General features: G+C 39.2%; 1 protein-coding gene across 1 annotated transcript in view; it reads right to left on the reverse strand.

The window, feature by feature from the left end:
- Positions 1 to 27,539, reverse strand: part of LOC135702705 (uncharacterized) — a 336,139-nt gene extending 308,600 nt beyond the window's left edge. The window contains exon 1 of the mRNA XM_065223739.1: positions 26,481 to 27,539. The gene's annotated coding sequence lies outside the window, so the exon portion shown is untranslated. The remainder of the gene's footprint in view (positions 1 to 26,480) is intronic.
- Positions 27,540 to 27,933: the final 394 nt, after the last annotated feature.

A 27,933-nucleotide genomic window follows, 5' to 3' on the forward strand; every position in this document is an offset into this window, starting at 1 on the left:
ATTTAATGATGGAAACACATTTTCCAGGTTCGGTATTGTGTGTGGAATCAGATAATTCTAATTATGTTGGTGAAATGTGTTCTATAGAGACCTCGCCAGAGTCTCAGAGAACAGAAAACACCATACCAGATATATCTGATGAAATTTTCACAATTGCCAGCGTGGAGAATGCTGTGAGATCTGCGAAAGTAGATAGCATATTCCCGGCACTACTTCCAAACGGTGAAGCAATGCTGATTCCGTCTCTAACTAAGATTTATAAGGCAAGTTTAAGATTAAATTACATTCCATCAAAATGGAGATTGGTAAGAGTTATATTCATACCGAAAAATGGGAGGCGTGATAAAACGCAGTCAAAAGCATTTGGCTCTCATCAATTTTACTGAAGATTATAGAAAAGGTGTTGAATGACTTCATCAATGCAACTTACATGTTAACGCTTCCAATATCTAATTTTCAGTTTGCGTATCAATCTGGAAAATCAACTGTTACTGCTCTCCATACTTTGGTAACTGAAATCGAAAAATCACTTTCAGTTAAAGTAATCGCACTTTGTTCTTTCTTGGATATTGAAGGAGCTTTTGACAACGGATCCTATTCTGCTATGGTTGACGCCATGAAGAAAAGGAACTTCGACACGCACAACTGGATTCATACTATGCTTGCAAAAAGAAAAGTCACTTCTGGGCTGGAAAGCTCATCTATAACAGTAAAAGCAGTCCTCAAGGAGGAGTCCTCTCACCACTAATGTGGTCTTTAGTTGTAGATGATCTTCTTAGAAGCCTCGAGGCGAAAGGTTTCGAAGTTGTGGGCTTTGCAATGATAAAGTCATCGTAGTTAGAGGAAAGTTTGACGCTATCATTTCAGAAAGAATGTAACAGGCTCTTAAGTTTACCCAATCTTGGTGTATTAAGAAAAAGGAAGTTCAACCTAAAGGAGTTCAAGCTTGGAGGAGAACAGATACATCTTAGCGAACAGGTCAAATACCTAGGAGTTGTATCGGATGCCAAGTTGAATTGGAATGCTCAGATTGATTATGTGATCAACAAAGCAACCAGTACCCTGTAGTTATGCTCCAAAACTGTTGGTAGAAAATGGGGTTTGAAACCAACAATGACAATGTGGATTTACGCATCATTAATCCGTCCAAAATTACCTTATGCTTCGTTAGTGTGGTGGCCAAAAACGAAAGAGGCTACCGCACAGAGGAAGCTGACAAAACTACAACGTCTAGCATATATTGCTATAACGGGAGCGATGCGCAGCACCCCATCAAAAGCGTTAGATACAATTCTCAATCTATTGCTCTTGCATGAATACGTGCAACTAGAAGCGGAAAGAAGTGCTTTAAGGCTCAAAAAGCCTAAAAAAGTCATGCCTGGTGACCTGGTTGATCACCTAAGCATTTACAACCCAAGTAACATTGCAAGTTTTATCGAGGTTTTAAAGCGTTCTACAAGTCTAAAACACGGTCTACAGAACCCTCATGAAACCGAAATTGTTACTTGGGAATACTTCCAAAGAGGACCAGTGATGAGTATGAATGGAGACTGGATGAAACCAGTGGACAATTATGACACTCCCTTCAACGTATGTGAACTAAAAGCGCTTCGTGTTTACAAATGTACATCAAAGATTGTCTGGGAATGTATTTTCTTGTTGCGACAGCTGTGCAGACGATCTTGCAAAATTACGTTCCAATTCACCGTTTATTGGCCCAGAACCATACAGTGGAATATCAAACTGTACGGTTAAAATGGAACTCAAACGCTGGGAAGAACAAAGGGTGACGGCCAACTGGATGGCAGTCACAAAGTGTAACCAGTCGAAAAGATTTATAACTCCAAATGTAACACATACCAAAAAGCTCTTGGAGCTCAATAAACGGGCTCTTAGTATAAACACCGGCCTAGTAACTGGGCACTGTCCGAGTAGATATCATTTGAAGAACATTGGTCGGGTTCAGAGCGATATCTGCCGTTTCTGTAGCATAGAACGTGATACCTCGGAACATCTGCTCTGCAGTTGCGGTGCATTACACAGGCGTAGATCTAAATTTCTTCTTAGTGTTATCTTACAACCTAGTGGAATTTGGTCTGCTAATCCTGGAAAGGTAGTTGGTTTCATAAACCATATCATACCTGACTGGGAAAGGACGTGTCCAGACTATTAGCGGTCCACTCATTAAATGGTGGTCAGCTTTCATGATACGAACAGTAAACATGGGTACCACAAAAGTTCAAATAATGGACGCAGTGGTTCAACTCCCCCCAACAACAAAAAATCTAAACAGTGTTCAAACTTCTGTTAGTAATTTATCAGCGTCACGCACACATATGACGTGTTTGTATGTTAACATGTATCTGCTGCTTCCTATTATATCCATTTCAATCGACAAAATTGTCCAAAACGGTTTGAAAACGTTTTTACAACCCCCCAACTGCTCAGATGAGCGTGACTATTGGCGGATGTCACGCTTTCGGCGTGTAGTTCTATCGAGAGTCTCGTCACCGTGTGCGAGTTTGAACACGGTTTGGTTGGTGAATTAGCCGAGGAAAGTGCTGATAGTGTGTCCACCGCGAGTTTTGGTGGTGACTCGGTGGCCAACGTTGCCGTGAATCAGCAAGTTTACGGCTTGCAAAAGTGCTCGTCTGCTGGTCTCTCACCAGAGTCGGAGAATGTGAGCAAGGTGAAGGATGCCTCGCTGGATACGCCCAAGACAGGACGGGCGGTAGCTGATGGCCGTGAACGGTTCCTGGGGAAAGCACTATACGCAAACCTCCTCCCAGATGATCATGGCAATGCAGGAAGTATTACAACAAAGGTAATTGCATTAGATATTTTTGCAAACAGTGACAGATAGCAGATATGAAACTCAAGTGAAGTTGGGTGTTATATTATATCCTAGACAAATGGTTAGTTACAAATTCGCTGTTGTCGCCGTCGTAGTCTCTGCAGGCAGTACCGTTAGTATATTTAAAATTAACCATTAGCCGCTGAAACTATATGAATCATCGTGTATTTCTGTTGTTCATTACATACCAAGTGGAAACATAATCATATTTTGCCGTGGAGTGTTGTGATTTTGAGATGCTCGATGACCCTGGAGGGATCGGTATTGCTTAATGAGCAGAATATCATGGGTTTAATCCCAAGCTCTCCCACAACAATTCTCTTAAAGCAGCGTATCGTCTACCAGAACGAACCCAACCCTTATATCCACCATCCCGGTGATTTCTCATGGAAGAGTAGAGGATTTTTCGGCATCGTAAAACACGAGTTTTCACGTCAACATATTCTTACCCATTCCATAATTGACCTGCGTTTGGACGCGGCCTGCGCTGGTATTACCTTTTAAAAGTATGAGGTCACCAGTTTTTACACATTGAGGATGAATGCTAGTCCCAATTACCATCTGATGGTTCACAGTGTAATTACAGCTGATCTGATAGTAACGGAGTAGCGGACGCGGGCGGTCAATCATGCTCATACTCATATTTCATGCAGCTTCTACCAAAGCCCTGGTAGGTTCGTGTTGATGTCTAGAAGACCGTCTACAATTATAAATATCACGTAAGGAGGAAGGAGATACCTGCGATGGTTCGAACAAAGTTTACGAGGAGGCCTGTTGCTGTTGGTGCAGCTCCACTTGGTTATTTGGGTGAGATCATTCCTTTTTATTTATTTAAACAGTAACCTTTCCATATCGTTAGGACATAAATTCTGCTTATCGTTTACCAAAATGAACCCTGCTGCAAACCCTACCCCCTTACCCGACATCCCTGTGATTCCTTGTGGAAGTGCAGCTTCCATTAGTGTCACGTCAAAACATTCCTACCCATTCCTTTCTTGACCTGCGTTGGGCGTGGCAGGTGCTGGTATTGCCCAGTTTGAGATCACCAGTTTTTACAAATTGAGGATGATTGCTAGTCCCAAGCATCGTCTATTGGTTCTCTGTGAAATTACAGCTGATCTGGCAGCAACAGTGTAGCAACCGTGCGCGGTCATTCATGCTCATGCTCATGCTCAGTAATTCCAAAATAAACTTCGAAGAGCCAGTGCAGCATGAGTTCGCATCCTAATGAGCTCTAATTTTGGGAGAACTATCGGGACCTGATTCGGAATTGATTGAGCTTGGTGGATCAAAACCGTTATTTTGAACCACCTTTGTGTGTATGCATAGGCCTTAATGTGAAAAGCGTCTATAAAATTATGCTCAAAGTATCGGAAAGTACTATTTATATTTATTTTAATTATTGTCATGTGCAAGATTCTTTCCGGGAAGAGAGGAATAGCAACACCAGAGCATAATATTATTAAATTCAACTGTCAATATCTTATTATGTTATTGGTATGCTATGCGCTATTACAAAATAGCTTATTATGCTATAAAAGCATAATTTCACGGCGCCGGTGATATATTGGTAAGCGTGATTACCTCTCACCCCAGCAGGCCTGGGTTCAATCCCAGTCGGCGCCGCCGGGATGTTCTGAGGCATAACATCTCTGATCACGCCTTCCTTCGGATGGGAAGTAAAGCCGTTGGTCCCCGGTTCATGAGTTGATTGGTCGATAGGTAGGGTCCAGGTGTGGGAGCTGCCTTCCTGGCACGTCGGTAGCATTGGTGCTCAGCACGGAAAACAAGATCGATGAAAAAAACAAAACCAAAGAAAAAAAAGCATAATTTCCAATGGTTAAGATATTTTGGTATTGTAACCGTTTAGCTACAATGTTCTACGTTTTAATTTGTGCATGTTGTTCTAGGAAATTGTAGTGTTTTTTTAGTGTCAATGTTGGGTTAGTAAGATTAGTAAGATTGTTGGTAAAAATTACGTACCAAAGCAGCAGAAACCCAAAGAACGCACCCCAAAATAGCCCAATAAAACCTCAAAATCCAGACCGTAGTTCCGTTTAAATAAATTCCTATACTTTTTCCACTCACGCTTCAGCTTTCAATTTATTTCACCATCGCTATAGAAATCTCACAGTTTCTGCATACTTTGTTCCGCGTAGCCCCTTCGAATCACCCAGTAGCATGCCGGCCCTGTGATACAGTTCAGGGGTCTCATGCTACTGAGCTAGTTACCCTGGAGTCTTACTTGATTCACTTATTCTGAATTAAATAGCTAATTTTGATCTGATAGCAGTATAAGCTATTAATATGTCATTAAATTGCTTAATGATAAGATATAAAAGTAAAAAGTGATATTAATTTGCTAAATGGAGGCGGCTCTGGCGTAGTTGTTAGCATCCATACCTCTCACGCCAAAGTCACGAATTCAAATCTCACCCCCGGACAAGTCACGAATGACCCAAAAGTGTTAAAATGACAATAAATTTAGATTTTTGCCGCGTAAATAATAATAATTTATTACTTATTTGATAAATATTTACGAAAATTCCCATATCATTACACCTACATTGGTTTGTTATCAGTAGAGCTATCATTTGCTATCATTTTGAAAATCTTCATATACCATTTAAATCTCATTTTTATTTAGATTACTGTTAACTCAACCACACGCTTGTCAAATTATGTTATCATGCATGATTAAATCACAATATCAAATTAAGTTTTCATTTTGTTTTCATTCTCTGCTCGGGTTGCATCTCCCATCCACCTCGTCGCCCAGCTGTTCCGAGATTGAGATGGGTTTTCCATCATTCGCCAACCAAACAAGTGAATAAAAAATCATCGCCGAAAAAAATTTGCATACCGACGACGATGGCGACACTCTCTCTCTCTCTTGCATCCCTGCCGGTTTCTTTATCTTTCCGAACCGTGCTAATTGAGAGGGGCTTGCGGAAAGGGAAAATCCTGGGTAAAGAAGAACAGAATTATTATGCTTTCAGAAAACCCAGCTCCTTGCGAAAGGTCGATGAATGTTCCACCAGTAAGCCAGCTTTTCTTTCGCGTGGAGGAGTGGGAGGAATTTACGGTCGATGCGTGAGCCGAAATGAATTATTTTCTACAGACTCCCCGGTTCTATCTTTCGCCCAATGCTCTAATTCGAAGTCACGAAACCGTTTAGAAAAGGGGACTGTAGGAAGAATCAATTTGAAATTGAGCGAGACGCGGGGGATGTAAAATAGCACGTGCACATTCGCCAGAACGATGGCTTTAATATCCTGATTCAGGGATGGTGGTGGTGTTTCTTTAGTGGAAAAAAAAATATGTGGAGACCGAAGTTACTTGAGTAACGATGTTTACATTGTTGCATAAATGTGAGAGAGCAAAAGCACATAACATGATTTTTTTATGAACTGGATCAAATTCGATTCGCAGTTGGCCCGGTATTCAATGCGGGGAGAGAGAGTAGGAATATGAATTGAAATGGGAAATAGGAAAATCGATGATTAAAAATATCCGTCCCAGTTTTGCTTTGGCCAAGGATGGGCTTAGGTACCTATGTGTGGGATTTTTTTTTTTCAATGCATCACATCGATTTGGTCTGCTGCACTCCATTGTGATGAGGGGTAGGAATGGTAGCCGGTCAGTGATGTTTTTGGATCAAATTTCAAGGTACGGGGATTGAATGGAGAATTATTCGATTTGTGTTTTGGTTTTGTGTTCGTTTGTTGGGAGAAATTGATTGACCGGATTTATCCGGATGAACTCTCACGATGAATATGGATGTGTAGTTTGCCAATATTAGGTCGAATCGGGGCTTTTCAATACTCGTAACAATGCACGGAAACCTGTAGCACATGCATTTCTATTCAACGATGAAAATGGTATTCTAAATTGATTGATGAGCGTTTTAATAGCATAATTGTAAACCTTACTACGTTGGTTTTCCTTTTAATTCTACTACTAACAGTAGTAGAATTGAAAGGAAAACAACGTAATAAGGTATTTGAAAATCATGATGACATTACTTAATCAATATTTTAAATTTATCATAAATCACTTGTTTGATGTTCACAAATTGTCTTTGACCCCACCCCCCCCCCCCTCCTATTACGAAAATTACAACTACAACAACTGATACGACCTAAGCTCTAAAAAAGCACACAACATTATGTTGGCCATCAACCATTGCACAAATTATATTGAGCTACATATTTTGACCAGGCGGTACTTAAGTGTCCCTTTTTCGCACTTGACTCATTCCGTAAAATCTCACGGACACTTGAGTGGTCTACTGTTCGAAAACAAACAAGCACGACCCACTGTGGCTACCGTCAGTCTTCCACTGTGCCCTTCATGATAGTGTTAGGGAGAATGCGTACTAGAGTGGGCCATCGTTATATGGGAAAATGCAAACTTTACCTCACTAATCGAGAACAACCTTTTTTTTTATTTCATTTGGGGTCCCAAACAACTGTGCAAAATTTGGGGACGATTGGTTGTAACTCGGTATTCCGCATTACGTTTGAAATTTGTTTGGAAATTAGTATTTTTTTTTTATATCTTTATTAAGGAGACTTTCAGCCGTTGGCTGGCTCGTCTCCGAAGAAAATTAGTATGGGAAAATCAACTTTTTTGCATTTTTATCTCTAGAGACCACAATTCTGCATGAACCGTGCAACTAAGTATGTATAAATATAGTCCAGGATGTTCCTAACAACTTTGTTAAAGGAAGTTTGAAGCTTTAATGTATCTAAAAAAAGTTATAACTATTCAAATATTTATGATTTGAATTAAACACCAAAAATCCTTTTTTCTGCCAACACTGCCGGTGTACCAATGGGAGTCAGATTCCAAACTGAAATATTTACGGAGTTTCTTATGAATTATTCAAAAACAATTGCTCTATCTCATATGTGTAGTTTGAGAGGGGGGGTAATAATTTACCCCACCCCCTCACTCATATCAATAGAAGTAAAGTCTCAAACTGAAATAACTTCGGAGTTTCTTATCTTATCGATTTGGTATGTTCAGGATGAATTCTCTATAAGAAGTTTTAAAACAAAAATTGTTGTAGTGTAAATATTTAATATCCACTTGTCCGTTCATTTGTTAGTGAGGAGATGTTGTATTATTTCTATATAAAGTTTTTATTTGAAATATTAAACTGCCATTCAGGCCACCCGCATATAGAAAACACAGAAGTAGTCGTACGTCAAAAACAAAAACTAGTAGAAAACGGAAACTGTCTTCACCAGTTTTGTCTCAGACACAGGTACAGTCAGATTTCGCTTGTTGGGCTAACTTTAAGTGGGCTACGTTTCAGTTGGGCTCCCAAGTCAAACGTCATTTCTAACAGTGCTGATTCCTTTTCGAAATATCGACCGGCTTCATGCAAAAACCAGCAAACGAGTGGAGCAATGATACACATTATTTCAATGCGATACAACGAGTTGCTTCCTTGATGGTTGTCAACGATATGGCTGAATGAGGTGTGAAACTAATTTCTGACTTATCAAGAAATTCACCCGAGACCTAGTTCAACAGCAATATTTGCTTCAGGGGATGGAACAGCACCGAAAAGAGTACCTTGAGAAATCGTAGAATAAAATAAAATGAATTATAATCATTAAAATCCAATGACATTTGTGTTAATATATCTGATGTTGCATACTGCACCAAAAGAGTAGGGAAGGGAATGGGGGTACTCGCTTTCAAGCTGCTCTTATGAGATTGAGCAAATGTTGTTGAATAACCCATCAAAATAACTCGAGAGATGGGAAACTCCGAAGTTATTTTAGTCTTTATGTTTACTTTCATTGATATAAATGAGTGGCGGAAAGGATACAGTAAGCTCCTCTCCCATATCTAACTACGCCTTTTAAATGTAGCACATGCTTTTGAATACATCTGAACATACCAACTTGTCAAGATCAGAAACACCGAAGTTATTGCAGTTTGAAGCTTAACTTCCATTTATATGAGTGAAGGGGGTAGGGTATAGTAAGCTTCTCCCCCCTCATCTCTTAATATGCCTATGAGATTGAAAAATTGTTTTCGAATAATTTATATGAACATACAAATCGATAAGATAAGAAACTCCGAAGTTATTTCAGTTTGAAACTTTATTTCTATTGATATGAGTGACACCCCCGCCCCCCTTCCTCCCCGACTTCGCATATGAGATGGATCTATTGTTTTTGAATATTTCATCTCAACATTCCAAACCGATAAAATAATCAACTTCGAAATTATTTCAGTTTGGAGTTTGACTTTCATTGGTACACCGGCACACAGTGGCACGAATATGAATAAAGACGGTCAAAAATATTTTCTACCCTTTTTCGACGTTTTAGAGACTGGGTGTCTTGCGAGAAGTTGCTCAAAATTATAACTCGCATCTTTTGAAATACACACCTGAATAATCTTTAAGCTAGTATTACACATCCAAATTCTAACTTTTTCCAGTTACGAGATAATGGTTCCATGTCTTGGACAAAGTTGCAGAGCAGTTGATTTCATCAACATTTGCTAAAGATACCAAATTTCTACATCATAACTCTGTAGAGCTATAATAGATTTTCTTTTAAGACTACCTTAATATTGGTTTTTTAAGTTAATTAGTGCTTTTTTCAAATTTGATCAATTTATCATATTCTAAGAAATTGTTGGCATCATTAAAATATACAACTTTGCTGAATACACCAATGCTTTTCATTGACATCCATGTGATATACAGCCCATCAAGCGTTTTTGTGACGTCATATTCAACGGCTCGAAAAGAGTACTATTTTATAATGTAATCTTCGAAATTCAATCGGTTTTAAACCCTGCCAGGGGCCACCTAACATCTTTTCGGGCTGTTCAATATGGCGTCACAAAACCGTCCGATGGGCTGTATATAATATTGACATTTTCGAATCGAGATTTGGCTAGGTACCCCTCAGTACCCAACGCTGAAATTTTCAGAAGTACTATTTTATAAGGTAATCTTCAAAATATAACCAGTTTTAGACCCCGCCAGGGCCCGCCCACCCTCTTTTCGAGCCGTTGAATATGACGTCACAAAAACGCTTGATGGGCTGTATATCACATGGATGTCAATGAAAAGCATTGGTGTATTCAGCAAAGTTGTATATTTTAATGATGCCAACAATTTCTTAGAACATGATAAATTGATCAAATTTGAAAAAAGCACTAATTAACTTAAAAAACCAATATTAAGGTAGTCTTAAAAGAAAATCTATTATAGCTGTACAGAGTTTATGATGTAGAAATTTGGTGTCTTTAGCAAATGTTCATGAAATCAACTGTTCTGCAACTTTGTCCGAGACATGGAACCATTATCTCGTTACTGGAAAAAGTTAGAATTTGGATGTGTAATACTAGCTTAAAGATTATTCAGGTGTGTATTTCAAAAGATGCGAGTTATAATTTTGAGCAACTTCTCCCAAGACACCCAGTCTCTAAAACGTCGAAAAAGGGTAGAAAATATTTTTGACCGGCTTTATTCATATTCGTGCCACTGTGCGGCAGTGTTGGAAGAAAAATTTATTTTTGGCACTTAATTCGAAACAGTGATCTTTGAACAGCTATAACTTTTATTAGGGGCATTCTAGAACAATACATCTTTTGGAAAAGTTGTTAGGCACTTCCTGGGCTATATTTGACCGTATTTATATGCGTGCTTTGTGCAAAATTGCGGTCCCTAGTAATAAAGATGCAAAAAAGTAGGTTTTCCCATACTAATTTCCATACAAATTTCAAACGCAATACGGAAAGCCGGGTGACAACCAATCGTCCCCAAGTTTTGCATAGTTGTTTGGGACCCCAAATGGAACCAACATTGTTCTAAAAAAAAGATCATGATGACCCATCCTAATGCGTACGCACATGACAACACATACAAATCTAATCGGTCAAGAGCTAAGCCAGGGGTTGAAACAGTTGACGTGTTTTACTACACTCGCGCTTCGTTGTCGTACACTCTACCGTCATCTCTCTCACAAAACACAAACGGTAGAATAACATTCGAGCAAAAAGAAAATTATCAAATAACCATCTTATGACATGTGCGAATTCGTTCTAATGTCTTAATTTGGTATAAATTAAACTATTTATCATCAAAAATGTTATTACTAGGACATCATTGCTTGCTATTTTCAAAATTCACACAAGCACAACATCAGCAGCTCTTATTATGAGAAAAACTAAAATACATACATTCGTGAAGGTCTTCGGTGGCAGTGTCGTATGACATTTGTTTTGGAAATGTCGAAGGCAAAGGCAGTTGACTACCGTGACAGCTTACAAGACTGAGCCAAGCCTTTTTGTTCGATAGCGACCGCAACATTTATTTTCTCCCTCAAAACGAATCATGAATCACGAACAAAATCTTAGCTTATCAGACGTACCCAACCGTACAAATTGATCAACAGGCCACCCGCAAACGAGGCTATCCCATCGGGTAGCAAACGGGAATCAATAACAATGAGAACAAATTTATAAACATTTTTCAATTGGAACGTACTCACCAAATCGAAACATCACGAGCATATACTGTCTGGCTGCGTACACGAAGCTTCCACGCATATTTTCTTGAACCTGAATCTAAAGATGCACGATTATTAGGTACGGTTAGCTCCTCTTACATACCTCCAGTGTTGGGAAAATATCAAAAAATCAAATCTCACCAACGCCCAAGATCACGCTTGATTTTCGTAGACAAAAATCAATAAGCAAACAACTGCGGTTGATTTTGCAAGCTGTGATATCGCAGCTTGGAATATCAATCTAACAAAACTCACACTGCAAATCTCACCTAACTGTGGTAAGATTGAGTTTAATGATTTTTGCTCTACACCCGAATGCAACCAAAACTTCCATAACAGCTTGCAGCAGTCCCTTCGCGTCTGCCATCGGCGAAGATTAAAAAGATATAGCAAACTATGCTTTCTCTTTCTAAGAAAACGATGGAATCATTTTTGTGTCGAGTCAACTCTTAGCTTGATTTTTGCACGTTGTGAATAGTCTCGCAATATCAAAGGAGCTTGTAAAATCAATATCAAGCATGATGTTTTGTTCCAATATCACGCGTGATATTGCGAGCGCATGAGAGCGGAAAAATATCAAATGATTTCTGATTTTGTCAACACTACATACCTCTTTGATTTCTACCAGTGTGTCAGTCATACCCGAAAACAAAAGGGAATGTGAGAGCAGCACACAAAGCACAATTAAAGCAGCAATTTGGGAACAAATTGTTAAATTTAGATTTAACTATCGCGCACGGGGCTTGGAGTAAAAAAAAAACAATTCTGATCACCAGTCCAGAAAAACACAACTGAAAAACTCTGAATCTGTACATTGTAGCTGTAATTTTTTGCTTTGCTGGCACTGCGTATTTATTTTTGCACTGCTTATTTATGCACTCTTCGAAATTATATTGTGTTTCCAACTTAAAACATCGTTTCCATTAATTTCAACTTGCGCTAACTCAGAACATGCCGCTAACTCAATTCTATATTTATGCCATTTTGAACACCGTCTTAAAAACAATTGGAATTCTCGAGACTGGAGACCGGATGGGCTCAAATCGGTCCAGCTATATACAAAAAAGTGACACACACAAACTTTTCCATCTAGTCAAGCTGAGTCGATTGGACTATACTTGATTCATCCAAATCTTAGATCGAAAAAGTGCTTTTCAAGTGATATTAGAGCCTTTCAGTGCACCTGGATTTATTTATTTGGTAATACAATCAACAGACCGCACAGGGTCCTAATGATAAAAATTATGTTGCCTAAATTCCACAAATCGTCTGAAAGCAGTCCCAAACTTATTCTTCGTGTTTAACGGGAAAACCCGAAATCAAAAATACAGGCTATTCTATGAAAAGCTCGCAGAGGACCATGAATTCCACAGTTTTCACCATAGTTGGTACGACGAAAATGCAATCTTTTTTTTCTTTATTTAACGTCGGTCTCTGTTCCGTAATCTAGTGCCAATCACCGACGGACATCGATTGCTATCCATTGACGGCAATCGAATGTGCAGGAAGGCAGCTTCCACACCTGCGTAGGATATCGCACCCATTCAAACACACATGGGCCGGGACCAACGGCTTTACTTCCCTTCCGAAGGAAGACGTGACCAGAGATTTTTATGCCTCAGAAAAATCCCACCGACCTCGGCTGGGACTGAACCCAGACCCATCGGGGTGTTAGAAAGCAGTCACGCTTATCACTACACCACCGGCGCCGGCACAATAAGGCAATCTTATTAATGAGTTATTTCCCAAACTACGCGCTCTTGCCTGAACAAGTAGGTGCGCCGCCAGTATAGTGGGTACATCATGAATATTTAAAAGCACTGAATGTTTTTCTTAGGACGCTGAAAGTGTTCAAACCTATCAGCGGACACCGATTTTCATAAGGTGACAGCGCAAAGTTATTGCGCCATGGAAGGTGACGGAGGGCCCAGCGATGAAATCTGCGTTGAAGGCTTTCTATCCTGTCAGATCCATTACGGTAGAAAGGATTCCAAACTGCGGATTCATATTCCAGTACCGATATAACGAGTGCCCGGTATAGTGATTTCAACTTGTACTGTAACACGTCTTGAAAATCTTTGGCTACGCGGAAAATCAGTCCTAGGTTTATCGAAGCTTTATCCGTTATAAAATCCAAGATCACCTCAAGATCTTTCACCAGGCTCTCTCTACTAATACGAACACCCGACAAAGAATAGTTGTAGATATGCGGACTCTGGCTTCTTGTGAATGAAATTACAGCACACTGAACCATCCTGTTCAAGTCGCACCAGTCGGCAAATATATGTAGCTGCCTTTGTAAGAAATACGCATCGTGTGGATTAGCTATTTCCAAAATATTTTGAAATCGTCTGCATGTGATAAGGGAAGTACTGGCTGCCTTGAGAAACTCCAGAAGAGACAGAGAAGGCGTTAGAAAGGCAGTCTCCAATCTTGACGTTAAGACGCCGACCGGTCAAATCAATTAAGAAGACAGCCGATGAAACCAAACCTGGCGAGTTTAGCAACAGCAATTTCGTGGTTGATTTTGTCGAAATCGGATGACAAATCTGATAGCGTCGGTCTGCAGTCCATCAGACATTCCGTCAAAAATGTACGTAGTGAAGCACCTATTATCGTCAGGGGGGTAAACAAAGTTATAGAGCACTCAAATTTGGCCAATAGTTGCTCTGAAACACAATGTATCCCCATGCCAAAATTGAGCTCTCAAGGACGTTGTTTACCCCCCTGACGATAATAGGTTAAGGTATTGCCGACTTCCCCTAGTTGGTCATTTCGGCATAAAACCATGCTGATCTTTGGAGATGAGCTGCTTGCATTGGGAAAAATAGGGTCCAACACCACTAGTTCGAATAATTTCGATACTGCACACAGCGCAGAATACTCCGGCAATTGTCTGTCACCATTAGTTTTGTCACATATAAGCTGTCTTCCATAGCAATGGAAAGGTGCCGATCCGTAGTGAGAGTTGAAAGATGTGACGTAGAGGTGTGAAAAAATTATCACTTCTTCACAAGAATAGCAGGAATCCATCGGGTCAAATTGAAGTCGAAGATTTCAATTTAGAAGCAGCTACGAGAATCATGGAGTCATCAAAATCTAAGGAGTATAGTCTAAGTATAGTCTCTTGCTGGAACGTTTGAAGCAGCTACGGTAATCTGTTGTGGCTGCAGCGACTCGTTTGAAAAAAAAATACCGTCAGATTTCCGGTTCACTCGATGCTTCAGCGTCATTCAACTTCATCGTCGATGGCAATCCATTCTCATTCCTCTGACTTCGAACATAGTTCCAAAAGGACTTCTGATTAGATTTCATGGATGTATTCAATAAACGACAAAGGCGCAAATGTATTCAATTAACAACAAGTATGTGGTGTTGTGGTTGCCATTCATTTGCCTTATTGAGTCGATTACCTACTTGACCAATCCTCCATCAACTCATAATTAGATATCTATGATATTGTAAATGTGGTTTTCAAAACCACTGGTAATCGAATGGTTTTGAAAATATGCACATAAATGAAAAGTGCAATTATGTACAGTAATCCCTCAATTTATGCGGTGGGTGGTACCGCCTTCCCAGCGCTATTTGTCGGCCGTTCTTCCGCCATCATCTTCTTTTTCTTCTTCGCATATTAGCTTATTGCGTACACAACTTTGTGTTCTAAATGCACTTCCACTGTTATTAATTGAGAGCTTTTGATGCAAATACCAATGTATGAAGTTGTATATTGTGTGGCAAACAAGCACAATACTCTCTGCCCTGTCCGGAGATGAACCAGCCTGTGGCTGAAAATCTCCTAAATAGAGATAATAATATTTCTCTGCCCAGGGTAGCCGAGAAAATTTCCAACTCGAAAGATTCGCTCGACCGTACTGGGAATCGAACCCACCACCTCCAGCTTAGTAATATCGTGCCTTAACTGACTAGGCTACCAATTGAGCTGATTTGCTGTAGAAAACTAGTTTACTGATCACGTACAAAAAATAAGCGTAATTGGCTAAAGGACAGCCGAAAGGCATCGGTAGGTGAACGGTACCACCCACTTCATTACAGTACATGTATCATTCGACAACCCTTCCACTACTCTTCTTTATTTTAAGCTTCAAACCCCGTTCCACGCAAAACAATGTGTGCGCACATGTCCGCTTGTCCCGAGAGTTATAACTCTTGCCACAGGTATCATGCACCTTGCTAAATTTATTTTTCACATGAAATACATTTCTCCCATTCAAATATCGTCACGCTTGGGTGGATGAATTAAATTGGATCATTTCGTATTTCAGATTGAACTTTTCCATTCCAAGAAGCACTACATGCTTGTCATTTTCCAATAAAACACGAATGATAAAAAAAAAAAACGAATCGGTGTCCACTGAGCGGCAGAACCATCTCTTGCTTCTTCAATGACTCATGCAAAATATAAATTAAGAAGGATAGAAAAATCGATTCAAAACTGAAGCCAAAGCTTAGGCAGATTTTCGTTTCCATCGAATTGAGTCCCATTTACCCAGGATGGGAAGCTGACAAAATGAGGGCCTCTGGAACAGTCGGTGTCATCTTCCGTATGTAGGTGCCTACATTCGCTTTAAAAAGGAGCTCAGAAGAAAATTGGGATGGCACCTGAAAAAAAAGGAAATTTACCAAGAAGAAAAAGTGTGTGTGTGTGTGTGGGTGAGTGATCAAGGGATGTTTGCCAATGCTGATGGAGGGAAGAAAAGATACAACCTCACCTCGGAAAAGTAAATAAACTGCGTCATCCGTGGTTGGGATCGGTTTCCGGAAATTGACGAGTTCTTTTTTCATCACTTTTTAAGGAGATGCTGATTGCAGATGGGGATTCCTTTCTTCTTATTCACTGTTTGGATTGGCTCGTGCCGTCTGTATATTGCTTACAGAAAGCATCGATATTCCCGAATGTTTATCCGGGCTGAGAAAGTGATTTTCTTTTCCTTTTTCAATATCCTTTGTAGTTTCGTCATCAGCGGTGTGAGCGGGAGACGATCGCAATTTGACGATGCTCAATCGAAATTCGGTCTGAACCAACAAACTTGAAACCGGTGGTTTCGGGGGATACCAGCGGAGAAGCTGGGTGTTTCTTTTTTTCTTCGAAAAAAGGCAATTCAAATTTCTCATTGCCAAATCCAAGTAGAAAATGCAATTATACCCACGAGCTCAAGCAATCAGCCAACAGTTCGTTTCTTTTGATCCATATCTTGATCAAGTGGTTTCTGTTCGAGGTAAAAAAAAATACAAATTAACGGGTAATTCATAAGCTTGCTCCTTTGGTAGATTTTTCTTGTAAATTTTCATGTATTTTTGTTTTTTCAATAGCGACCGTAAATATCCATAAGTACCATCCCAATGATGCGTTCATCTAGATAAAATTGATAAGTAGCAGATTTTTAGCGATGGACCCCATCTTAGATCCATAGGCCAATATTGGAGCCATTTCCCCTATTATGAATAATTTGATTTTAATTAGTTGAGAGTTTAATGGTTCAAAACAAAAAAACGAGTGTATTTTTAATTTGGATGTGTAATCGAGACTTTAGAGAAGTGAGGTATGCAGAAAAGTTGGTGGGTATTTTGTGAGTTTTCTTGCTACATCCAAATATCCATCTAAAAGTTCAGTATTAAGTTGAAATTTTATGAAATTAAGGATAAGTTAAAGGATGTTTTTTATAAATAATTTGTTTAGGATAACTTTTTCTAAATCTAAATGATTTAGATTTAAAGAGTAGAGAAATCTCAATTCATAATGCCTTCGGACACTACTTCATGGCACAAGCCATTCTGCGTGGCTATTTCTATCATTATCACTCACAGTCATCCACTCTAATTTTCCCATGTGGAAAATGATTATTGGAACTATTTAAGTAGGTAACATATACAAAATTTAGCTTTTTCGTTAACATTCAGGGGTGGCACAGGGATCTAGGTCCAAAATGCCAAATGATGAACTTTTTCAAATACAAAATATGCTTTTGTATTAAACACGGCAAAGTTACGATATCTTCACTTACTCTCGAATTATACGGCTAAGCGATGCTCCTGCATGTAAACTTACGCTTTCATATTGATAAATTGCAATCATTGAGTCTTGGCGTCTGAACGGCATCATCAGGAAATTTCCTTGTTGTTTAAAATCAAAAGTTTTAGATAAGAGGAAAACGTCACACACGTGGTATGTTAAAGAAGTACTGATTTGCCAAGCCATTATCAATGAAAACCATCTCTATATGGAACGAAAAAGACACCTCCTTTAAAACTTGGAGATCATGGGCCTCATTGGGAAAGTCAGAAAGAAGCAACGCTTGTATGAAAAAGTCGTTTCGACTTGGTTCGTTGCAATAGTCAGAAATATGATGAGCAGCTCAATAGCATAGGAACAAAGAACAATATGTTTTAAAAATGGGGTATACATTGCAGCTTTCCTAGTGTTTTTGAATTTTCCTCGGTCATGAACCCTATATTCATGGATGCAACATAGTAAATAATTAATTTGGAGGTTGTAAAAATCACTCAGAAAGAGACATCCCGACGATTGAAAACGATTTTAAAAAATAAGCCCCACCCTAGTGCCCTGGGCTAAGTGTGAAAGAAACTGCAATATTAATTTTAATACAGAGCTGGAGGGCCAACAGCTTTTGAAAACAATGCCTTCTCTAACTGATTTCTAGAAAGTCAAGACTCACCAACGTAAACCAACATCACCATCGGGTATGGTTATTAGACTGATGCAAAATTTGAAATTTTCACTCCACAGTGTTCAAACGGTATCAAATCGGGCCCTGATTAGCCTCCGAAAGTTTAAACTCATTTGATAAGAAACTAACTTGGCACAAACCATTTTAAGTTTATGTGGAAATTACTATGGGAAAAAAAAACTTTTTGTTCATTGTCTTCTAGCCTTTTTACATTCTGTACTGTTATCAAATTCTGTTGCTATTCTTATGAGAATTTTTATCAGCTACAACTTTGCAGAAAATCGTTTTTCAGCCAAACGTCAAATAAATTGTTATTAATTGTTTAAGAGATTGATAATCTTATGGCAAGATTAAGCAACTTTATTGTGGGCAACACTGTATTCTGCAGTGTGATATAGTAGCCATGATTTTTGTCCTCTATTCTACGCGCCATAAACACCAATGTTGCCTGCTGAACAGTTGATTAAGCATAATCATAAGACATCAGTGACTTGAAACATTAATAACTTTTGTTCCTTACATTTGGTCAATGGTCTTCAACAAAGTTGTAGCTGAGAAAATTTTCAACAAACTCAGCTATCATTTTCTCAAGAATAGTGAACTGGTGAATTTTGAGATAGATATATACCGAAATTATGGCTTCTCCATAATAATTCCCATATAAATTTCAAATGGTTTGTGCCAAGTCAGTTTCTCACTAAATAAGTTCAAATTTTAAGAGCCTAATCAGGGCCCAATTTGGAACCGTTTGAACACTGTGGAGCAAAAATTTCAAATTTTGCATCAGTCTAATGGTTATGTTAGTTTGCGTGGCCGTGTCTTGAATTCCTACAAATCATCGAAAGAAGTCATTGTTAGCAAAATCTGTTAAGAGGGCGACCCTGGCGTAGTGATTAACAACCATACCTCTCACGTCAAAGTCACGAGTTCAAATCACACCCCGGACCCCTCACGAATGACCCAAGAGTGTTAAAGTGACCATAATAAAAAAAATCTGTTCGGCAAGTTTTTCAGCTCTGTGTTGAATAAATTACTAGATAAACATTTGCCTCCGCTCTCTATTGCAAGCAATTGAGGCATTTTTTAATAGATATTGCATGCTCAATCAATGAAAACAAAGAATAGATAATAAAGCGGAAGAATAAACGAGTAGGCTGCGCAACCTGATGAGTTCTCTGCTGTCAGTGACTTGTTTAATTTCTAAAAATGAAGCTTGTCACGAGGAAGTGAATCTTAAGTTCAGTTCATATGATAATCACTCATTGAATTTGAATGCTGATTGCATCTATATTTTTTTCGAAAAAGGTATATGATAAACGAAGTGCGGACAAAAGCGAAAAACCGAACAATAGAGCACACGTGATCGAGGTCATACATCGGGTAAAAAATAAAATGCGATCACACCAATCACAACACAAATGCAATATCTTATACAGAATTTGTTTTCTATTCGGGTTGAAACCAGTTCCTTTTGTAAATTTTAATAACATGGCCTGCATAGGAAAACCATGTTTTGAAGTTGGTGATTCATTTTAAAAAAGAAAAGAAGATATGATGTTGAATTGGAATACTTTCGATCCATTCTTGTTCTCATTTGAAAATGTATAACAAATTTTGCATTAAAATATCAACATTCCAAGCAATATTCAAATTTGAGCATCAATAATTTAAATGTATTAGTTTTTAGGTTGAAATTTGATAATTATACAATAAGTCTATCCAAATGTACAGCAATAATTTAATACATTCGCAACTTTTATCATATTCATCTTTCACATTTCAAAATTGCGTGTATTCACGATTTTATCAGCTCATTTTTTGAACATTTTGACGTAAGACTACGTCTTTGATTTCTATATTGGGGTACACTTTGTGAAAACCGAAAATGGAACATGTAACAAATTAAGAAAGATTTTGAACGTTAATAACTCAGCTGCCCCTGGTCCAATTTCAATAATTTTATCACCAATCGATCAGAAATATGGCTACGCATCGATAGCAATGCTTCCGAATGTTGATTTACAACAAGAAACTATTGAAAAACTGGTAAATGTCCAGCATTGTCCAAAAGCGTCGAATTAATTAACAAATCCACCAATTACCTACATGCATATGCTGCTTTCCCAGCACAGTCGTCAGAGAGTAGTAAGTAGACGAAACAAGTTGAAGTGGCATTTGCCTCCGATCCTCAGGCGCGTGCGAATAGGGAGGATGGAATTGCGTAATATATTGCACGCTCATCGCCATACTCAGAACCACACGCTCCCAACGACTACACCACTGTGTGGTGGTGTTCGGTCGTCGAAATTAGTAGCAGGAGTAGCAGTGCTTTCAGCGTGTGGCGTTGAAAATTGTTCTCCAGTAACAACGAAAGGCTGCCTGCAAGCAGCGAGCTGCAGAGCCCACATAAGCAATCATCAAATGAGGAAGAAGCTGCACCGCCATGCTATGAATCGGAATCAGTAGCTCTTCGTGAGTCGCTTCGGGTCGGTCGTCTATGCCAAGCGTGTCATCCTCGCTCCAAACGACATAAAACTCGACAGCCACATCCGTGTTGAACACCCAGCTCAGAATTACTCAACCATCACTACAAAACGGTCCTTTTCAGGGCCACCAAAAATTTGTTCAAGAGTATTATTTGGACATTGGTCAAGGTCATCAGTTCCCGCAAGCAGCTAGCTATCAAGGCTCAACCTGTCTATAGAAGGTGTGAAGTTGTAGGCCTGAATATATTGGTGCAATTAGTTTTTCGTCGGCTTTCATTCAGCACGATTCAATCACCCTTGTAGTGACGTCGAAAAGATTGTTTCAATCGGCGCTTACATATGAAATTTAATGGGGATTATAGAATTTTTGGTATGTTATCAAAATTTATTAATGGTTTGCCACTTGAATTATCACTCTGTATACCATGGAAAAGCAGCCTGTTTGTGAGTTTTTGCCTGTTTTCAAGTACGGAGTTATCATACAAAAACAAATCGCCAGCTGGTATTTCCCGGCGACTATACAAATAAATAAAATCAAACAAAATCATCATGCAGAACTAGCTAGGATTTGTTTTACTTCATATTTCACAAAATTGCTTTTGAGTGTTAAGACACCGTCTCCCGCAAAGTTTACGTTTTTCCCTCTACCAACACATACATCAGGGCTAGATAGATCTCCACAGGATCTATAAAATCCACGCAATTTCAAAAAACCAAAATGCACAGAATTACGAAAAGAGGTCAGGTTTCGACCAATAGCAGATAGATTTTAATTCTAAACAAGCCAAACGATTGGAAATTTATCTACCAATCTGCAAAAATGAACACTTAGTTAATTTTCAATAGGCCACTATTGAAAAATACCAAATGTCCAACTGTTGCAATGGTGATCAAAATTATCACCGAATGTCCGAAAACAGCGCATTCCCTATCACAGACTTAAAAATCGAATTCAATGCGGTCCCATTCAATCATTCAATCACCGTAAGTGGTGGTGTCTAGTCCAGCAGCAGCAGTAGTAGTAGCAGCAGCAGCAGCAGCAGGAGTGCTTTCAACAACAACAACAACGAAAGGTTGCCTGCAAGCAGCGAGCTGCACAGCTCATATGAGAAGAAGGAAGAAGTCCCACAGCTAGGCTAGGATCGAAATCAGTAGCTCGTCGTGCTCAGCTCAGCATTACTCAACCAGCACTACAAAATGGTCCTTTTCAGGACCACCATAAATTTGTTAATAGTATTATTTGGACATTTGTCAAGGTCATCAGTTCCAGCAAGCAGCTAGCTATCAAGGCTCAACCTGGTCTCTATAGAAGGTGTGGAATTGTAGGCCCGAATGTATTGGTGAGATTAATCATCGGTCGACCATTTTCCAGAACACGCTGGTAGGAAGTGTAAAAATCCATATAGAATTTGAGAGAAGTGGGAATAATTCACTTTGGGTGTATATTCAGTCCCCAGAAAGCCAATAAAATCAAATTTGTGAGAAAATTAGCTCCACGAGTTCAATTTCCCTCCTTTTTTACATATTCTGCACAAACGATACTTTCCGCCCGCCCCATTCATATAATTCGAAAGGAAATCCTGTGAGGGGTGAATTGAATACACTTTAATACCAAAATGCACAAAACTTAAAAATTCATAAATAACAAAAAAATCAAAAAACACATTTTAAAGTCGGGTAGATGAATCGAAAATACTCAAGTTGACAATCCCTTGGATTCTCTACATCAACTTTCTCTTTGAAATAAATACTACAAATTTGTTCGCTTACAAATAAAAAACGGAAAGAGTTAAGATAATTGATGATTGATCAATTAAAAGAACTAAATGTTCACATTTGTTCCGTCCACTAGCGGTCCTACGTCAAACTTCCGTTCGTGCCCCTAGGCACAGACCCTTCTACTTTTTTTAGTCTTTTACAAAACCATGTGCATGTTTTTAACACACCAAAGTATGCCTTAAAGATTTATCTTGAATCTGAATGTGAACATTTTGGAAACAAGGTTATGTGGAATTAGTAGAAAAAACATTGTGATAGTATTCTGTATATTCCATCAATTTACTTAGCTGCATAATTTTACATTTCACGTTGATCACGATGGTTGACGAAATAAATAAACTAAACTAAACCCAGCAGGGAGGCAGCTCTCACACCTGGACCTTACCTATCGACCCATCAACCCATGAACCGGGGACCAACGGCTTCACTTCCCTTCGGAAGGCAGGCGTGATCAGAGATGTTATGCCTCAAAACATCCCGGTGGCGCCGACTGGGATTGAACCCAAGCCTGTTGGGGTGAGAGATAATCACGCTTACCACTACACACTAGCGCCGCTAATCAATTCTACTTATTCACACCATTAAGCTGAACATCCAATAGTATATTAGGAACATTCAAGTCTGAGGGAGTGTAAGCAAACTTTCCCTCCTAAACTTTTCCACAGAAAAATCTTTCTCCATTTGGACACGTTTCAAAACACATCGTAGATTTCCTAACACATTCCTTAAACCCAACCTTTTCCACATCAGAACATCAAGTCCATGTTCTCATCCTAGATTTGTCATCAAGTGTGAAGTGTGAAATCACAGCAACACTTGAAATCGTTACAGCAGATTAGCCCGTACCTACGGACAGTTTCAATCATCCATACAAAGCAATAAACTTCAAGTGGTACAACAGCGCTTGACCAGAACTGTAGAACATGCAAAAAGTATCCAATTTCCACACCGCTAGGGCACTCACTCTATCTATGTTTACATTCCCCATCTTTTGTCATCTTTTCTATGCACCATTCATCTACATGCTAGAACCATCGGTACGTAGCGATCAGAATGCTAACTACAGATTCGTTATTATTTCACCGAACGCTAATCCACATTACTAAATGTGTAAATTTGATGTAACTAATATAAACCCAAAAACTGAACTGAATAAAGAATTTCTAGGTTACTTATTCGAACCGGAAGGTTATCGATTTATTCTTTTATGAAATATGACCTCTGAAGTTTTATCTACCACAGAAGTGAAGTGGGGGGGCTCCCTTAGCTCAGTCGGTAAAGGCGCAGCTACAAAGCAAGACCATGCTGGAGGTGGCTGGGTTCAATTCCCGATCCGGTCTAGGAATTTTTCGGGTTGGAAAATTTCTCGACTTCCCTGGGCATAGAAGTATGATTGGACTTGCCACACAATTATACCAATGCAAAAATAGTACAGGCATCGAAAGCTCTCAATTAATAACTGTGGAAGTGCATCTAGAACACTAAGTTGAGAGCACGCAATAAGCTAATATGCGATATGCAATAAGCTTGAAAAGCGAAGAAAAAAAAAAAGAAGTGAAAACATATGAATTTCTCTCAAAAATACATCGTATCTTCCCGAGCAAAGTCTGAGATCAAATTGAAATCTAAATTTGATATTGTGATTTCGCTGATAATGAATACAAAGGTTGCTGTCGTTTTGGTCGTTTTAACGGTTAAATTTTCAAAATTTAGAGCAAAAAGATCTTCCTGTGACATCACATTGAAAACTATTTCTACTATCAGTGAGAGCAAACTGAAAACTCAATTTGATATCAATTTTTTATGTTGATTACAAACCAAGTTTTCAATTTGATGTTATGCTAAGGTAATGAAAACAAACCCGTAGCAACATATTTTTGAAGAGCAAATGTACAACAAAATTAAAACAAAATTTAGTATCAAATTATGATTTCAGTTTGATATTGATATCAAAACTTGATTTCAATTTGCTGTCATTTTGATGCTGGACTTTGCTCGGGTTGTGTGTGTCAGATGGGAGCGTTGGACAAATAGAACTGCGAATAATTTGATCAAATCTAATGTTCCGTAATGGTGCCCTTTATGTCATGAATATCAGTACTTTAAAAAAGATAACTTTTGAGGCAAGACAAGGCGTCCTCAACAAATTTAAGGAAAAGGATGTTCTAATGTCCACTACAGGTACAGCAAAACATCACATAGACGCAACTAATAGCACTAGAAGGAATAGAAGGAATAGAAGAGCAACAACAGCCAACTGAAGCTTGAACCGGGTACCTGGGCAATCCAAAGTACCCTTGGCAACAGACGATGCCCTGTCTTATTTAGTTGTTGAATATTTATGTTGTAATGGAATACATTTAATTTTTATTAAATGGATGGATCTCACGAGATTTTGCGCCGGATTTTGATCGTCTCCAAACATAATGTTATGCTGACCGCCCACTTTCACCACTGCTCTTTCAGAATTCTATATACCTCTTACACTCACAATACCGATTCCATATACCAAACATCCACTACCATCATGATTTTTGTTTTTTTTTCTGAACTCAAGCCATCCTACATCTTCAAAATTCCCAACAGCTTTTCTCGCACTCCCACTGTTATTCTATAACTTCGATACCAGTCTAAAGAAGCCCTTATGCTAATAGAAACCCTTCAAGCTCTTTCCTTACCCTCTTTTCCTTCTCCAACCACCGTCGAAGGAACGGCAACACTCTGTCCTTCCTCAACAAAACAAAAACGCTACTCAATGTTCCACAAAACATAAAAACGACTAAATCAACGCCATCAAAACCACTAACGATAACGTTTTTCAATACAGGAAAATCACTGACGCGAAAAAAAAAGCGGAAAAATATTGACAGCTCCTTAAGGGGGACACCTGTTCGTGGATTTTATAAAGTATTTTTTTTTTTGCGTTTTCGGCATCCTTATACCTTTTAGAGTGTTGTGTATGTTGTGAATGGAATAGCAGAATGAATTTTAATCGTTGTTAGTCTTGCGTTAAACGCACTTAATTATAACTTTCTCGAAACCATATTGTTTACCTTGCGGGACAGGTATCTCGGAGGCTATTCGATCAATTCTTATGATCCATCTGAATTATTTAAAACCTAACAAAGGATTCTTCTGATATTCTGAATATCGAAAGAAACTGTGTTGGATTTAGATATTTTAATGAAAAACTCAAAACAACTCCAATGATTCAGTGCTGACAACGCTGTCCCGGAAGCGAAAAAAAAACATAACCTGCATATGTTTGGTTACAGGGCTGCCAACAGCGCAAAAATCTAATATTTGGCAGAAAATCTTCCCATTCTTCATTCTTCATTCAACGATCAGAAAATCACTCATTGTGACTCTTGGAATGCAAAATTGCCAGATATTATATTTACAGCACATTGCTTACAATCACTTACACTAGAAATAGAAAATATCATTATAACATCTTATGATTCCATAATAGCCTACATTGTGCTTCTAAATGACTAGAAAATATTCATAATACATTTTCCTCCAAGCATGTTCAGTTTGTAACGACCCATTCCTGGTATCAACTGTTTAGCTCAAAGTAGATTAAGAAATTCCGAGAAGATAGCCCAATAGTCTACTGTCTATAAATTTTTGTGTGAAATGAAAACAGCCCATCCATAATTCATTCCAAACCAACCGATAGACAATCCAACAAAGGTCACCTGGCGAAAGGTCCCAGCATTCTACTACTAAGAAGTATCTATTAACCTGAAATCCGCTCGAAAGATAAACAAATTCCACCTAACCAAACAATGCAAGGGGAAAGTAAACCATTTAACAAATTTCAAACAGCCGGTTCTATGAAACCCGTACCTATGGAGATTGATTGATTGAATTAAAATGCGTTGAATGTTCCGCCATGACGATGGATTCTTGCGTTCGATTCATTTTTCTCTGTCACCGAACACAATAGCGGTGATAATTAGTTTACTATGCAAGCTGACACCCATCGAACGACATTGATGCGATGGAACCCAGCTAGGGCATTTCTAATTGCATTGTCGGATTTATTTTTTTCAATCAGCTACAGCCATTCACATACGTTGCATTGTTGCAAACTCACCGTAGGCGTATTTCAACGAAGAGCACCACTAACATCACAATCACCTATGACACCGCAATAATCCTCAAAGCCTACTGGGTAGTGCACTGTTATTTTTTTAATCAAATTAGTTGATTATACCTCCACAACGATCCGGGAAAGTTTTAATTTTCGTTCCGATCACGTTTCACTCACAATGTTCTTCCAGCATCCTCAGCACTGGCGCATGGAACAACACAAATTTTAAATTCAGCACGTACGCAGGTTTGCTTTTGTCCATATTCACCGCAGGATTCTTCGACAAGATGTACGTTCCTTCGAAATTTGTACTGACTAGGTCGGCATTATCAAGTACTAATCCTCGATGTCATTCGCTTTTCTCAGCATGTTCAAGAATTGAAAGAAGTTTTTCCCCCCCACTTTCACGTATGCAAATGGACACCGCACAGACCTCGCGAGGACGGTATGGCTATTCAGAGCCATTCAAGATGCCACGTGGAGAGCGTGGATATCTGACCGCACACACATTTTTGCCCTCACTTTCTCACACAAAAAGATGCCTCGCTACACAAAGCTGGGATTTCCTTCCTCTGTTTGAGCATTCATTTCCCACTTGCCACGCTCCGACGAACACATTCACTTTGCCATTCTTTTCAAACTTTGTCTCCTTTATCCGACACAAATCTGACGTCACTTTGTCGCGATCCAACTTTTTTTTATGGCTTCCACTCGCTTTCCTTCCTTATCTATTCTTCAGATTTGATACATTACACAGATAATCCGACGCCTGCTGGAATGTACATTTCTTTTTTCACTTCAATCTCAGGAGGGTCATCAATCGATTTGGCACAATCCCGGCCTGCTATGTTTCAAGTTACAGCCAAATCACCACCGTGTGGATCAAAGCAACACTCACTCGGGCTCTTTGTATACCTGCAAAAGAAAAGAGCACGGATTGTATGGCCTATTTCCATTCACAAAAAGAAAACCGGAAAGCACATCATCACAGGCACTGGCAAAGGGAGGAACGAACCAGCGACCGACCGACCGACCGAACGAATAGTAGATATCCCAAGTGAACGCACGACCGAAAACCGTCCCGCAACAACGGAGTCTACCGCACTACAGACAAGCACGGTTCAGGATCAACCAGCTGAGAGCCATACACATCCCCAACCATCGCATCGGATGTCGTCAGTGGCATCAGCATCAGCATCAGTAATATCTCAGGTTCGTGCATTTGATGCTTTTTTTTTGTCGTCCTGTGTATGTCTCCTTGCCCTTGTTTTTCAGTTCAGTTCAGTGAGGTGTTGTACCTAGTGCTTTATGATACTGTCAGTCGTCGTCGCCGTCGTCGTCGTCGCACTGAGAGTAATATCCGGAGAATCTCGGAGCAGTTCAGCATCTGAGCGAGCTCAGAGCTGAGCTCGGGGATAGCACATTCGGTGAGATCCCACAGCTGCTGCTGCTTAAA

This window comes from Ochlerotatus camptorhynchus, unplaced genomic scaffold, assembly GCF_037179485.1.
Source record: "Ochlerotatus camptorhynchus isolate MF236.1 unplaced genomic scaffold, CSIRO-AGI_Acam_v1.1 ptg000196l, whole genome shotgun sequence".
In the NCBI taxonomy this organism is placed as follows: domain Eukaryota; kingdom Metazoa; phylum Arthropoda; class Insecta; order Diptera; family Culicidae; genus Ochlerotatus; species Ochlerotatus camptorhynchus.